Here is a 16,754-nt window from a genome sequence, read left to right as displayed (position 1 = left end):
TCAATTTGCAGCCAGTATAAACTTCAAGCATTATTCGAAGCCCACCCATTACTTGATTCCAAGTCCACCCACTTTGGAAAACAACAATCTCTACCAACGTCAAGATGGCCCAGTATCCTATTTTAACCAGTCAAGAAAATGTTACTTTAGAGCTGAAGTATTTCTCTCACCTTCATATGTCAGCTATGTGATATGGAAATATTCAGAGCCAGTAGCTGACTGGGGGCTGTGTGAAAACAAACCAACCAGTAACCAGGATTGGGGCAATGGTCTCTTCTGTGTGCACTGCCTGCCTAGAGTCTCTCCCCAAAATATCACACCCACAGGACTGACATTTTCAAAGCACAGTCCCTGCTAGCAGCATATTTTAAAAGAAGATAATCACAGTCTTGAAAAAGAAGAAAAAACAGTCTGGGCTGGTAGCAAAAAGAAGAGGGGAATACAAAGCAGCTCTTTGTTTTAAGTAAGTTAACAGCAAAATGGCTGTTGGATTTTGGCATCGGAGAAAATTCTCATTAGCAAGTGCTCTGAGCTGCTTGCCTGAAGACAGGTTTTGATACAAGGCAGCCGGGCAATTTAAAACAATTGTCACTCCTCAAAGAGAAAGGCGGCCGCATAATATGTACTTGCATGTACCAGCTGAACAAGTGACAAACGCTGAAAGAACAGGGCGCTGGGTGAAAGGAGCACCAACACACACAAACACCCTGCCGTCCTTTATCAGGCGCTGATCTCTGACATTGCAAGAAGAGGTTTCTGTAGGAAGTGGGACTGATCCCAGGAAGTGCAGCTGGGTAGGCTAAAGAGAGCCCAACCAAAGGCTCAAGAAAAAAAGAATTGCCTTCCATTAATTCCTCCTCCAAAAATAAATAGGAGCAGGTTGTGGTTTATCTTCTTGCTAACATGCTTCCAGAGTACAGGGGCCAGCACTAAGGAGACCCTGACATCTGTCTGCTTCTTTGCTATGTGATCTCATCTCTTGTGAAATGGAGATTGATGATCCTGAGAGGCGTTGGGCTCAGGCTGTTTCCAGTTAAACACAAGGCGAAGATGGATGATCTGTGCCCTCAGCTGTATTTGGACATAGAAGTAGTTGTCAGACACCATTGTCGGACAAAACTCCTCTATGACATTTATGGTTCTTACAAATAATAACTGGGAGCGGCCGCCGAGACCATATAACACCGGTCTTGAAAGACCTACATTGGCTCCCAGTACGTTTCCGAGCACAATTCAAAGTGTTGGTGCTGACCTTTAAAGCCCTAAATGGCCCTAAATGGCCTCGGTCCAGTATATCTGAAGGAGCGTCTCCTCCCCCATCGGTCTGCCCGGACACTGAGGTCCAGCTCCGAGGGCCTTCTGGCGGTTCCCTCACTGCGAGAGGCCAAGTTGCAGGGAACCAGGCAGAGGGCCTTCTCGGTGGTGGCGCCCGCCCTGTGGAATGCCCTCCCATCGGATGTCAAGGCGATGGACAACTACCTGACATTCAGAAAACATCTGAAGGCAGCCCTGTTCAGGGAAGTTTTTAATATGTGACATTTTAGTGTATTTTTCATCTCTGTTGGAAGCCGCCCAGAGTGGCTGGGGAAACCCAGCCAGATGGGCGGGGTACAAATAATAAACTATTATTATTATTATTATTATTATTATTATTATTACAACAATAATAATAATAATAACAACAACATCATTTATTTATACCCCGCCCTCCTCAACCAGAGCCGAGCTCAGGGCAGCTAACACCAGTAAAATTACAGCAAAATGCAATTTAAAATGAAACCTCGTTTTAAAAGTAGCCCATAGATCAAAACCATAAGGGTCAGACTGAGTCCAAACCAAAGGCCAGGCGGAACAGCTCCATCTTGCAGGCCCTGCGGAAAGATGTCAAGTCCCGCAGGGTCCTAGTCTCTTGGGACAGAGCGTTCCACAAAGTTGGGGCGCCTGGACACAAGATTTGTTAAGTCTTTCACAGATTTCCTGAATTTGCAGGACAGGGAGCCTCTCTGTCAGTCACAGTGCCAAAGAGTAGCCCAGCTCTTCCAGATTCATAGCTCCTTTACATGTTCAGGGTTATATCCGAAGTAGTGCTAAGCAACCAGTCCTCAAGGATTTCCAGTTGTGCAATCCAGTTGTCCTCCCCCTGCCCTCCTCAAATCTGCTCGAGGGGATTGGTGGGGGGAACCCAGAGCAGATTTAGGGGATGGGGGGGGGAGAGAAGTTCTGTTGCAAAAGCATAAATCCTTGCATTGACAGATGGGTCCTTAGCAGTATGTCGCTGACAAGACCATAAGGAGCTGTGACTCTGAAGGGGTTGCAACAATGACTGCTGAAGATGTAAAGTGGGAATGAACTTAGGCTGTGATTGTATGAAATCTCACTGAACTCAGTGGTGACACGTACATTGGTAAAGGCTTTCTGGGAAATGATATATAACGAGTTAAAGAAAATGTTTAAAAATACATTTGTCCAAAAAACCAGAAGCCATTTTTACTAGGTATTATAGGTGAAGAGTTCCCAAGAGAAGATAAAAGACTAAAAGATAAAAGCAACCTTTTGATTTGTACCATTAAGTATTTCTCCCCCCCCCCCAATATAACAGAATTATGAACAATAAACGTAACTAATTTTTCTCCCACCAGCATCCTTATTTGCTATACAGTGGTACCTCTACTTACGAACGTGATGCCATTTGCACCCCAAAAAGTCCGTAAGTAGAGCAACACTACTGCGCATGCGCAAAAGAGCACTTCTGTGCACGCACAAATTGCGCAGATCGCTTCTGCACTTTCGCAACCCGAAAATCCGCAACATGAAGCAAACGCAACCAGAGGTATGACTGTATTACTAGAAGACTCTGGCTTTTATCACAAAACATTGATTGGAATTCTAGTGTGGGCAGATACTTCCATTAAATTCTGATTATTTTTCTTTGGCTACATTTCTATTTTCATCCTACTGCCAAGTGAAGTGGATAGACCTGAGACTGTGGTCTGGTTCATCTATAACTAAGTTAAGTCAAAACTAAAGTTTAGCAAGAATGAACATTTGTGCAGATATCGGTCCAAGATGAAAAATCACAGCCACTTCACTCCTCTGCTGTTCCTGATGCTCTACGTGGAGCCAAGCTATAGTTTGGCTTAGTGTTATGTGCAAACACAGGCTTACGGTTTGTCTCCTTCCCAATATCTATGTGCTGTGCCAGTGACTTCTTTTGTCTGGTCTGAATCTTCCACCATTCAGCTTTACTGGGTCACTCTGGGTTCTAATAGCATGAAAGGGGGATAAAAACTTTTCTCTATCCACTTTCCCTACACCATGCAGAAATTTATACACCTCTATGTTCCATCTTACGCACCTTTTCTCTAAACTAAAAAGGCCCAGTCTTTTCCTTATGGTTGGGTTGCTCGCTTCACCACCCTGATCATGTTGGCTTGCCTTTTTCTGAACCTTGAATGTTCAGGGGATCTGAATGTGTTTCTCTTGCTCTGGCCCAACACTGTAATAGTCTATAAATCACAGTGGACTCAACTAGACTAGTAAAGAAAAAGTGATATATCGAACACGACTAAACGACTAAACAAATGCATTGTATATGCAACATAACATTGTGCCATCAGATGGCGATATGGAGTCCTGTTTTTTCTCTACCTGTTTTCTTCGGTGTGTCTAGATCAGGGGTCGGCAAACCAAGGCCTGGGGGCCAAATCCGGCCCAATAGCCTTCTCAATCCAGCCTGCGGACGGTCCAGGAATCAATGTTTTTACATGAGTAGACTGTGTCCTTTTATTTAAAATGCATCTCTGGCTTATTTGTGGGGCATAGGAATTCATTCAATCCCCCCCCCCGAAATATAGTCCGGCCCCCCACAAGGTCTGAAGGATAGTGGACCGGCCCCCTGCTGAAAAAGTTTGCTGACCCCTGGTCTAGATCCAGCCTGTATCTCTACTGACACAGCATTCACTGTGCGTCAAAAACATTTGCTTTAAGTTATGTACATTAACCGTGTACATGTATTGCACGCACACACCTCTTTCCTTCTTGCAGAAATTTTATCTACACGTTTTAGGTGTGGGACAAGAATTTTTTTGGCAAAGAACTGAATGATAGCAAGGATATGTGAAAGCATCCTGTGTAGGAGGATCATGTGTGGGGATCAAGGCAGTAAGTAGCAGCGAGACTTGCTTTCAGGCGAAATGCTTACAATCATACTGCATGAGCCAATTTAAAGAAGCGGTTTCAGTTACTTCCTTGTAGGAAATGAGTCTTGTCTGAAGCAAGCCTAAAGAGAAGTGGAGACTGCAGACACAGAAGCTCCACTCCGCTTTGAAACATGAATGCAGCAAAACAAATGTTGACATTTTCAGGAAAGAAAGAAAAAAGCCCAGGGAGAAATTATCCTTGTGGGATAATAGATGAATTTTCCTGGTTCCAGATAACACTTTCTGAGGGTCCTCTGCATATCAAAGAAACCTATTTAAAAACCAGTTTTACTGTCATGGTTTCCCTCCCTCTTGCGTAAAAACTGGGGGGAGGGGGGGGGGAGGCTGCAATTCTAACAAGGATAAAAATTCTCTGCACCTTAATGCACTGTACGAAGTCGCAGCTACAAGCAACTGACCCAGCTTCTCTCGTCTGGTGTAGAGGGCTAGTGCTGGTGTCCCTCCCAGTGTCTTATGCCCATTGAGAGAAATTAGTCAGGCACCATGTGTGTTTTGCGACTGACACAGGTCCTATGATGACCATGTGGGGATCTCTGGACGCCAGGATGGTGACTGGGGAAAGCAAAATGTCACTTAGAGAAAGATCTGAAATATTTTCCTTGGAGCTTTCATTTGTTTTACTGTGGATTGTTTCATTTGATGTTTTAAAACGTTGCAAACCACCTTGAGAGTTGTTCTTTAAAATATAAAGTAGTATAGAAATGAAATCAATATGTTTTTTAAAAACTTCACTGGGGGGGAAAGGGCACCTAGACATTCCATTGTGGCAACCGTAACCCAGGTTTAAGGTGCCATTGGGCAAATTAGATTATATATCTGAGTTTCTAACACTGAAAGTTATGCCAGACAAAATGCAATGTTAACCAAAGTATCTTACATATCCTGTATCTAGATTCAGGTAGGTAGCCGTGTTGGTTTGATGCAGTTGAAATAAAATAAATAAATAAATAAAAAATTTGCCCAGTGGCACCTTAGAGACCAACTAAGTTTGTTCTGGGTATAAGCTTTCGTGTGCATGCAAATGTCTTCAGATACACTGAAACAGAAGTCCTGTATCTACACATGTCTCTGGCCTCCAGTACAACACCAGAAAAATTGGTGCACAGAGGTTAACCTTCAAACAAATTGCACTACAGCTTCCGCCATACACTTCTTATCCAAGTTGTGTTAAATGCACTAAGTTTTATTCAAACCACTCCCACATAACCATAGGTTTGGGGAAGAAGCCATTCCCTCTCTCTCTCCTCCAGTGCCCTTGCAGCCCTGCACAGTTCAAAGCCTAGCCTGCATTAGATAAAAGGAACTCCACCACACCCAGTTTCTATTGATATGCAAAGGATAGGCAGTCTGCCACTTCCCCTGACAAGCAGCTCCTCTGCTACAGCAACTTTTGAGCCTTGGCTCATTCCTCCCGACACAGTTTGGGAAGAGGGTTAGTAGACAAAACTTCTACCTCTTTGTACATCACCTGCTTCCGAGACAGCTAATGTGGGGGTAAAATCCCAACAGCCCCTTCACATATCAAATATCACTGAATTTGGAAAGAACAAGGAAAGGAAGGAAGGAAGGAAGGAAGGAAGGAAGGAAGGAAGGAAGTCTAGGATAGGAATGGAGCACTCCTTTTTGAAAGGCACTTGCAAGACACTAAATGCACAAACTAAAGGCATCTCCAACGCTGTGGTCCAGATCCTGAACTGCAGGGTGCTTAAGGCTGTGTTAGTTCCTGAACATATTGAAAGAACCAGTGAGATATCTGCCTTTTTCTCCAGTGAAAAGGGAATTGGGCAACAATTTTGGCCCTCATTGGTAGAGATGCGGAACCTGTGTCCCTCTAGATTTTGGCCCTCCAACTCTCAGCCAGCATGGTCAGCGGGTCAGTGATGATGGGAGTTGTAGTCCAACAACTGGAGGGCCACAGGTTCTCCCTCCCCCACCCTGCTTTTTTGGGGAAGCTACAGCAGCAAGTTGAGCAATGACAGTTTCGCCAGAGCTGTCTATGCTTCCTTAGCACAGCCAATGAGCCATGAGCTTTCTAGCATTCCCTACCAAAGACTTCCAAGCCTTAATCCACCCATTTCCAGGAACAAGAGCTGTCTATGGAATCCATCTCCTCCTTGTCTAAGAATACAGATTTGCTCTCTTGCAAGGATCCTCACCCTGGACGGAGCACCCTGCATTTCTTGAGGCAAACAGGGACTCTTCCTTCTATGACGACCAGTCAAAGGGTACAAGCACACACTCCAATTTAGGGACAGGTAAAGACGGTGAGGGGGACGCAGGTGGCGCTGTGGGTTAAAGCCTCAGCGCCTAGGGCTTGCCGATCGAAAAGTCGGCGGTTCGAATCCCTGCAGCGGGGTGCGCTCCTGCTGCTCGGTCCCAGCGCCTGCCAACCTAGCAGTTCGAAAGCACCTCCGGGTGCAAGTAGATAAATAGGGACCGCTTACCAGCGGGAAGGTAAACGGCGTTTCCGTGTGCGGCTCTGGCTCGCCAGAGCAGCGATGTCACGCTGGCCACGTGACCCGGAAGTGTCTCCGGACAGCGCTGGCCCCTGGCCTCTTAAGTGAGATGGGCGCACAACCCCAGAGTCTGTCAAGACTGGCCCGTACGGGCAGGGGTACCTTTACCTTTACCTTAAAGACGGTGAGAATAGATTAGGCACCTGCACTATGGTCCCCTTCTGCACTATCCAAAAGGATTGGAGTGGGTGCAATTTAAACATTAAAAAGATGCAAGTCTGCATATAACCAGAACCCAGGAGAAATATATTTATTTAACAGAATTTATACACCCTTCAGTTGTCAAAATCTCAGTGGTACACATTATTTCTCTTACAGAGCATGCAAGGGTCCATCGTTCTCAATGGCTGGGGGATCAAGAGCAGTCAGTGGGGGGAAATCAACTTGAGACAGAAGTTTGCACTTCTGTTAGGAATCCCAACAATAGAGATTAGGCTGGGCTCCTATGCCCCCCCCCCCCGCACCACAAAAAAACACCTGGTGACTGCCTCCCTTCTTATCAATAGATTAAATGTATTTATTTAGGGTATGTTTGCCCCACCTTTCAACTTTAAAAATCCCCTTTGTGCAAGAAGATGGAAAATCTTTTTTTTTTTAAAAAAGTCTCTGGCCTCCAGTAAAGAAAGAAAAAAATAAATAAGGGGTGGGGGCAGACAAATCCTTCAAAGTTACTGCTTTCCACCCAGTACCATTCCTCAAAATGTGAATGTGGGCAAAAAACGGGGTTCCTATTTAAGGGGGAAAAGAGCAGGCTGAGGTTGTTCTTGGCTGCTTGGAATTATCCTGGATTTCATCAGGAGGCCGCCCCATCTCCACGTCCAAAATCAAAGGAGGATTTGGAAAGAAAGCAGATTTGGGGGGGAGGGGGGGTTGGAAAGAAAAATAGGAAGACCCCCATCTTGACCCTGCCCTGCGTGTGTTTGAGGAGGGGGGTTTCCCTTTCCCTCCCGCGCCCAGGATTAAGAAAAAAAAAGGGGGGGGAATGGAATATAAAGTAGCCGTACAAATCTACCCCAGGAGTCGCGGCCTAGCGCGGCGACAGGAGGGCGGGAAATAAAATAAGTGCAATTAATAATAGTATTAACAACAACAACAACAACAACAACAACACAGCCCTCCCCCCCCCCCGAGTTAGGGTCTCTTCTTCCTCAGAAAGAGGGTCAAAAGAACCTCCTTTTTTAAAAAGGGACCCCCCCCCTCACGGCCGGCCTAAGTCTCCCTCCTTCCCCTCAGAGGCTCCTCGGGGCCTAGTCAGGCCTCGGCCCGCGGGGGCGGCGGCGGCGGCGGGCCCGGGGTGTGAGGGGGGGGGGTTGTTCGTGAGGGGGGGGTCGGCGGGTCGGAGCGCGGGCGCGCGCCCGGTCGTCGGGGGCGGCCGGCGGCCCTTCTTCTTCTTCTCCTTCTTGGGAAGAGGAGGAGGAGGAGGAGGCGGAGGAGGGCGAGGAGGTGCGGGGCCCCCGCGTTGCTGCGGCTGCGCCGGGTCTGGCGCGAGGCGAGTGAGGAGCTGCTGGGAGATTGCGCGGTAGGACACTCACCTCAGAGCGGCTGCGCTGCGGCGGGCCTGCGCCGTGGAGGAGGAAGAAGGAGAAGCCAGGCAGGCAGGCAGGCAGGCAGGAGGCGGCGGGATGTGGCGGAGGAGGAGGAGGAGGAGGAGGAGGCTGCTGCGACTGGGCGCGGGAGACCCGCACACGCGGGAGCGAGGGAAGGAGGGAGGAGGAGGAGGAGGAGGAGGAGGAGGGGAGCGGGCGCGCGCCCCTCCTCGGGCTCGGCTGAGGGAAACAGGCGCGGCCTAGGCTGGGAGGAGGCCTCGCCACCTCACCTCACGGCTGAGGAGCCGCCGCCGCCGCCGCGATGGCGGGAGCAAAAGGGGGGGAAATAAAGCCGGGAAGGCGGGCGCCTCAGAACGGGCCTAGCTCGGGCGGCACTCGAGTCGGGCGGTGGTGGCAGGAGCAGCACCAGGCCGGAGGGGAGGGGGGAAGGGAGGACGCACGGCGTGAGGGGAGCCGCCGCGCCGCCATGATGGGAAGGGCAACGAGGGTTTGGGTTGGTTTTCTATTCTTTAATCCTCCCCACGCTGATAGAGAAAGGGCGGGGGGAGGTTTTGAAGAGGCCTGGAGAGGTGGCGGCGTGGGTCGGAAAGAGAGGCGCGTAGTTTGGGGGGGGGGGAGAGAGAGAGAAGGCAAACGGGCGCCATTTTGGGAAGGTCGGTTGGCGAAAGCGTCCCCGAACCGAGCGGGCTGTGCGGCCGCCATGATGGGAAGGGAGCTAGCCGCTCGGAAGAGAAGGCGGCGCCATGTTGAGGAGGGCGGGGGAGGCTCGCCATGTTGGGAAGGTCTTCGGGTGCTCTTTCTGCAATGGGCGCCCGTCGCCATGTTGAGGAGGAGGAGGAGGCGCCCCTTGAAATGAGGAGGAAGGGTGGTGGTTGTAGTGAAGGGAGCGGTGAGAAGCAGGGGCATGGGACGTCAAGCATTGGCCAGTTAAAGCAGCACCCTCGTGGCTTCGCAAAGCAGGCTCGGGAAGAATTGCAGGCCTCTGCCCCGAAGGGCCTACAATCTACAATTCAAGCAATACTGGGCCAAAGATGGCTAATGAGGTGGGGGTGATTAAGAAGATGGGAGGGCGAGGCCACTTGTCTCCTGGCCTTCGCCTCTGTGCCGCCAGCCTTTTTTAGAACTTATTTTTTACATTTTTATGTACGGTATAAATAAATACATAATGCCAGCTTTGGGCAACCAACTGCTTTTAACGAGAGGCGTGGTGCTGTGCTGTTTTTATGGCAATTGTTTTTATGTTTTAAATAATTATATATAATATATATATGGTTTAAATTCTATTAATGTTTAATTGTTTTTAATGACACCCCCCAATGTTTTCAGCTATTTTATCTTTAAGCCACCTTAAGTCCCTGCCACAGAACAAGACGGTGGAATAAATAAATAATAATAATAATAATAATAATAATAATAATAATACTGGACTGTAGGGTGTGCTGCAAAGTGCCGTGGAACACGCATACACCTTAATTTGCTTGGAGACCTGAATTTGCATCTATTTATATAAAGCAGCACATGCCGTTTTATGCAAATTGGGCCAGAGTCTTTTCAGTTCATAGGAACATCCCTGTATATTTTCAGCATTACAAAATTATTTCAACTGAAGGTAGCAGAAAATCAGTACACAACATTATGGTTGCCAGTTCCAGGTCATACGAGACTGCATCTCTCTTTCATATTAGATCACATTTTTTTACCCCATCTTTCCTTCAACGAACTGAGGATGGCATACATGGATTTTGCTGTTTCTTCACTCCTTTCATTCTAACAACAATCCTACAAGGTAGGATAGACAAGTGAGATGGAATTTGAAACTTGACTGTCCTCGGGCTCAGGTTGGCTCTCTAGCAATTTGATTATGACTATGTTGCAAGTCTTATACTGCTTAGAGATTTTTGAAATATTAAATGGTTCATCAATGCTTATAATTAAATAAATCTTGCATTAAAAGGTGTGTGTGGCTTTTTGTGTCATCCAGCTGTGAAAGTCTGTTAACATTCACAGGCTGGCACATCCTTGTTTGCAGGAGTTCTGAAAAACCTCCCGCTTGGATGCTGGTGTCAGGGAGTCTTATCTTGTAATAGCCACCAGGCCGTGGCTTTGACAGAATGCAAGGGCCTGGGAGTTCCCTGTCACACAATCCAAATATTGTGAAGTTTGGAGCTGCCTCCCGGAATGGGTGCATGCAGAGAGAAAGGTGTTATTTCCTACCGTGTGATGTGTTGGTGTGTGTATGAAAAACACCCTGGAGGCAGTTTTGCATGTACAAATAGCCCAGTGTTCCAGTTTTGAAAAAACACGTTTCCCTCATTAATAAAAACTCAGGTTCTCAGCAGACTTAATTATTAAGCATCAAGAATTGGGTTTCTGCAGTTTCTTAAAGCAGATACTGATTAAGTAAAATGCAGAGTCTGGCCCATGCTAAAGATTCTGGTTGTGTTGTGGTAGTGGTGGGTGGATAGTTGATGCCAGGTTTGTTGGTCACAACAATGCACTGGCACATGGAGTGTGTGTAGCAGAAGAGGGGTGCTTCTAGTGCCACCACTGCATCCCACCATTGATGCGTTTCATCCTGATCACATCTAGCTTATACACAGTATCATTCCATCAATGCATTCCCTTCTTAGAAGAGTGATATATCATCCAGTGGTCCTTACAGCCTGTCAGACCGTAGCTGTCAACTTTTCCCTTTTCTTGCAAGGAATCCTATTTGGAATAAGGGAATTTCACTTAAAAAAGGGAAACGTTGACAGCTATGTTTCAGACTGGGCATTTGCCTTGCCCAATATATCTTAAGATCCAGGAGGGAGTTATGCCTAGGCATATTTTTTATTTATTTCACTACTTAATACATTTATAGGCTACCTATGTTCTCCCCCTATTACCCTCACAATAACCTTGTGTAGGCCAGTCTAAGGCAGTGATTGGTCTAAAAGTTGCCCAGTGGGGCTCATGGCTGAAAGGGGACTTGGAAATCCAATCTCTACAGCAGAGTGGTTCTTTCTGGGTTCAATAGTGCTTAGTCTGTAGATGCCAAATGCACTTGTCATGGTAGGTGTGATGCTGCCCTTTCTGAAGCTCGGGGAGGAAGGTTTTGGGATTTTCGGCTTGGTAAAGGCATTCCAGAAAGTGTTACTACAGTATACAATCCTAACCGTGTCAGAAGTAAGTCCTATTGGGTTTAAGGTAAAGGGACCCCGACCATTAGGTCCAGTCGTGGCCGACTCTGGGGTTGCGGCACTGATCTCGCTTTACTGGCCAAGGGAGCCGGCGTACAGCTTCCGGGTCATGTGGCCAGCAGGACTAAGCCGCTTCTGGCGAACCAGAGCAGCGCACGGAAACACCGTTTACCTTCCCGCCGGAGCAGTATCTACTTATCTACTTGCACTTTGACGTGCTTTCGAACTGCTAGGTTGGCAGGAGCTGGGACCGAGCAACGGGAGCTCACCCCATCACGGGGATTCGAACCACCGACCTTCTGATCGGCAAGTCCTAGGCTCTGCGGTTTAACCCACAGCGCCACCCTATTGGGTTTACTCCCAGGTAAGGGGCTAGGATTGCAGGTAGCGGGGAAGACTTTGCCTGAATGTGCTCCACAGGGCATCCTCTACCCATCCTTTCCCTTTGGAAAGACCTGGTTTGGAAGGGTGCCACTTACAAAAGGCTCTTGGAAAAGCTGCATGTGATATTTGAGGAGGTTGTCTTGAACAGATTTCCCTGTGCTGATTATACAGTAAGCTGAATTTTTACACTCCCACTGCACACACAAATACACTTGATAAGAAATCCTAATCCTTGCGCAAGCCAGCCTCCTGAACAGCTGATAGCAGAACAAAGGGAAGATTAACGTTTTGCAGAAGTGCTTAGCAAGGGGATTCTCAAGCAGTCTCCTGTGAAGAAAACGGTCTCTCTGCTCCCTGCCTTTTGCCAAGACAGAATACTGTGGCTTCAGCTTCTTGCCACTGCCTGCTCCCACTTGGGGGATTCACTCTCGCACCCTGCCCTTCAAAGCACTAGAGCTGGTGTGGTGTGGACCACAGGGCAGTTTATAGTACCTTGCCTGCATCATTAGCAGGTTCTGTGTGCACCCAAGTTGGTGCTTTTATTCCTGGTGCCTTGGCAACGACGGTGGGCAAAAGGACGTAGGAAGCTACGTTTATGCCATCACTCTTGTCCCAAGCATAGAGGTGAGCAGGCAGAAAGGGAAAGATTCAGAGCTGCTTGGGCCTATGATTGTGTGATTTCGGTCCCAGGTGGAGAGACAGACAGCAACACCCTACTTTAAAAGCAAATGAGAATCGGATTGGTGGCTAAATACAATATTTACCCGATACAAAGGGGTGGTGGCACTCTGGTGCCATCAAAACATAAAGGAAAGCTGGATGAATAATCGATGGGGGTGTGATGTGAGAAACCAGAGGGAGGGGGCGGGAAAACACAGCCTAAAGGTTCATTTTAAGGAACAAGGGGCGGAAAGCAGCTGACCTGCAACATACTGTGTATTATACAACTGCTTTCCTGATATTTAAACCAATGCACACTGGTCGTTCTGTGTTGTTGGTGTTTGTCCATTTGAGTCTCAGTCGCCCAAAGGGATCAGTGTAGACCAAAACAGCACTCCCAGCCTCTGAAATTAGGCTAGCTTAGATAGGCCCTTAGGGGAAAAGGGATCCAGGTAAACTGGAGTGTTTCTTCTTGGGTCACTTAAGTTCCTTCAACGCTCAACTTCAGGTGTGCCATACAGCAGAGAAAGGGAGAAGCAGGCAACAGACCAGGAGATGGTGCTTCCTTGCTTCAGACACGAGATTCAGTCTCTGCTAAATTCCCTCAAGTTGTAGGAATTTAATTTCGTGTGGGGCTCATACTGAAGGAATGGGTTTCTGCGCAGTAAGTTTAAAACTGACTCAAACCCCTCCTTTTCTTCTTTCTCCAAGAGAGTACAGTGGTGCCTCGCAAGACGAAATTAATCCGTTCTGCGAGTCTCTTCGTCTTGCGGTTTTTTCGTCTTGCGAAGCATGGCTATTAGCGGCTTAGCGCTATTAGCGGATTCGCAGCTATTAGCGGCTTAGAAAACGGGGAGGGGAAAGGGAAAAAACTCGCAAGAACTCGCAAGACGTTTCGTCTTGCGAAGCAAGCCCATAGGGAAATTCATCTTGCGAAGCACATCAAAAGACGGAAAACTCTTTTGTCTAGCGAGTTTTTCGTCTTGCGAGGCATTCGTCTTGCGGGGCACCACTGTACTCTAAAATGCGTAAAACTTGAGCTGTTGAGCAAAAGCATAACAAGGACACAGTTGCATAAACAAGTTCTCTCCTTTATCAGTCACGACAAGGGATGACCCTGGCTGTTCTTCTAGGGGAACAGAGAAGATACGTCAGTACCTTATGTGCTGACCACAAAAGATGCACAGGCCAATGTCCGGGGAAAACGCCAGAAGCGTGTCTTCGGAGATGATGACCTCTTCCTCCCAGATAAGAGTAGGAAGTGGAAGATCCTTTTATGGTCAGAAGTACAGGAAGGAAATCCCTTTTATGGTTAAGAATACCAGAGCAAGAACATATGTGATGTCAACCTGCGTACATAGGCTGAGGTGGTTGGAGAGGGTGCCTGGAGGATATATATACTGCATGAAACTTGTTATTTCTTTGGACTTGCTGTGGACTTGATCACGCAAGTGCCTTCTGCTATCCGGAGAGCAGAATAAACTCTTTCTTTGAATCAACCTCGGTGTCATTTGACTTCCTTCCTCCTGTCCCGGAGCAACGCAGACCCAATCGGTGAACTCCAATATGGTTACAATACCTAATTTTAAAATTAAATTCCTACGAACCACAGTGACTATGTGCACCACTAGCATCACAATGTGCAGGGAGACTCGTTCACACAGGTTTGTTTAATAAAGCAGGTATGCTGGAACAGTAGTCTTGCAGGGTGATGAACAGCTGCTATCCTCACAGCCTGTTGTGTTGGTAGGAACACTAACCAGTGGATCCTGGTAAATCCTATCTATCACACAATAGATTCCAGCAACGTTAAAGGTCATGGAGATACAAGGCAGAGGGACTTGGATAGCCTCAAGCAGGTTTGCAGACACTCAACGGACAAGTTTCCCTCAGAGGATGCACTGACGTCACCAGGAATTGAGGATCTAGCTTCCAGCAGGAAGTTGGAGAGACTCCCATGACGTTGGTTCCTTGCTATTATATTACCAGTGCATGTACTGCTTATATACCAAAATGGCTTTTTTACTGACACCCCTGGGAGCTTACAACAATTAGGCTTGCTAAACTTACCCACCAACTCTCTGCTCCTACAACAGGCACTATGATGGGCAGAGATTTAGTCAGGGAAACGTTTCTCTCAAAGCAAGCTCCTGACCTGGCCATGCTACTTGCTAAATTTGCCTGTGTTGTGCTGCTGCTGAAGACACAGGAGCAGAGCCAAGAAAAACAGCGGCAAGCCTAATTTCGCCGTTTGCAAAGTGCCAGTGTAAGGGAAATGTTGCTCAAAACCTTGGGGAGGCAAAATAAGTCCTGGGCCAGATCTGTCCCAATCGCCGGCTAAATCTGGCCTGCGGACGGTCTGCGAATCAGCGTGTTTTTACATGAGTAGAATGTGTGCTTTTATTTAAAATGCATCTCTGGGTTATTTGTGGGACATAGGAATTTGTTCATCCCCCCCCCCAAAAAATATATATATATATAGTACGGCCACCCACAAGGTCTGAGGGACAGTGGACCAGCCGCCTGCTGAAAATGGTTGCTGACTCCTGCTCAAAACTAACAGGCTGGTTGTTTGGAAAACTATCAAGAGGATGTTCCCACTGGATGAACAAAGCATGAGAATAATGTCAAGGTAGAAGGGGACACTTTGGGTTGTTTCATTGCCTTCAAATAGGCCCACAAGTAAGAAACTATCTTAGATTTGGAAACTGAACAAGTTAACAACAAATAACAATCCCATCAACTTTCCCGTTGGGGTATTTACCACCCCCACCTTCCAAAAAAGTTCATAGCTCTGAAAGCGGTTAAGAACAGTCGCACTGCACACTCCAAGAAGAACCCCAAACCAAACCACTCTCACTGCTTTGCAACAACTCCAGAAGAAATGGCTTGCAAATTGCAGCCCGCGACAATGTGATCCTTTATTTTGCTTCTGTATAAAAAGCCATGTAAACACCAGGAGGACATTAGGGGGAAATCCTTATAAGATTTGGAGGAGTAGCTGGGTGGAGGAAACAAAAGGAAAACAAACAAAATGTATTGGCACCAGAGCCACCTGCTTTCCCTTAATCCCAAACTCAAACAGGCTAATTCCCCTCAGCAGGGGAATTAGTTGTGGACAAGGGCTGATACTTTGATGGAAGGGGAGGGGCAAGCGGCACTTTGGCCAAATCCTGCCTCTCTTTCAGCTTTGAATGGGTGACCTGAGCAGGCAGCCTGCACTGGATGGAGGGAATAATAATAATAAATTTTATTTATACCCCGCCCTCCCCAGCCAAGACCTGGCTCAGGGCAGCTAACACCAGGTATAAAAACGATTGAAATTCAACTTAAAAAACAAGCTAATGCAGCCTCATTTCAGCAGAAACTCAAATCAAAAACTTTTGGGGGAATGAAAACATCAAGTCTTCACCCAGGCCAACTATCCAGACTGGTCCTACGTGGGCCAGAAAAAAGCCAGGGAAGTCCCCAAATAGGAGTTCCATCGCAGAAGGAGAAAGGAAAAAGGAAAGAGGGGGAGGGGATCAAGTTGATTCCAAGCCAAAGGCCAGGTGGAACAACTCTGTCTTACAGGCCCTGCGGAAAGAAATCAGATCCCGAAGGGCCCTGGTCTCATGAGACAAAGCGTTCCACCAGGTCGGGGCCAATGCCGAAAAGGCCCTGGCTCTGGTTGAGGCTAATCTGACTTCCTTAGGGCCGGGGACCTCTAGGGCGTTGCTATTTATGGACCTTAAGGTCCTCCGTGGGGCAGACCGGGAGAGGCGGTCCCATAGGTATGAGGGTCCTAGGCCGTGAAGGGCTTTAAAGGTCAAAACCAGCACCTTAAATCTGACCCTGTACTCCACCGGGAGCCAGAGCTGAGCACAGTGATAGGAAGCACTTAGCCTAAGGCTGTGCACGCATCACGCATTTGAAGCACATGACATCCCCCAAAGAATCCTGGGAATTGTAGTTCGCCAAGGTGGTTGGGAATTACAGTTTTCTAAAGACTAGACTGCAGTTCCCAGGCTTGTATGGAGGAAGCCATGCCCTTTAAATGTATGGCGTGCCCACAACCTAACACTTCTGAAGTCGAAATATATGGAAAAAAGGAAAGAACTTTAAGCATGCCTGACGCATTTAAAGTACAGTAGTACCTCGGGTTACAGACACTTCAGGTTACAGACTCCGCTAACACAGAAATAGTGCTTCAGGTTAAGAACTTTGCTTCAGGATGAGAACAGAAATCGGGCTCCGGTGGCGCGG

General features: G+C 47.5%; 1 protein-coding gene across 5 annotated transcripts in view; it reads right to left on the bottom strand.

Moving 5' to 3' along the window:
- The window catches only part of NRF1 (nuclear respiratory factor 1), a 77,416-nt gene extending 68,610 nt beyond the window's left edge, over positions 1-8,806 (bottom strand). For 3 of the 5 annotated variants that reach the window (XM_079992738.1, XM_079992740.1, XM_079992739.1), the window contains exon 1: positions 8,269-8,805. The gene's annotated coding sequence lies outside the window, so the exon portion shown is untranslated. Of the gene's footprint in view, positions 1-8,268 lie in introns of all 5 variants that reach the window. The other 2 variants (XM_079992741.1, XM_079992742.1) reach the window with 2 other exon arrangements.
- Between the last annotated feature and the right edge of the window lie 7,948 nt (positions 8,807-16,754).

The sequence above is a fragment of the Podarcis cretensis genome, assembly GCF_951804945.1.
Source record: "Podarcis cretensis genome assembly, chromosome: 10".
Taxonomy (NCBI): domain Eukaryota; kingdom Metazoa; phylum Chordata; class Lepidosauria; order Squamata; family Lacertidae; genus Podarcis; species Podarcis cretensis.
This window is presented reverse-complemented; position numbering and strand designations above follow the sequence as displayed.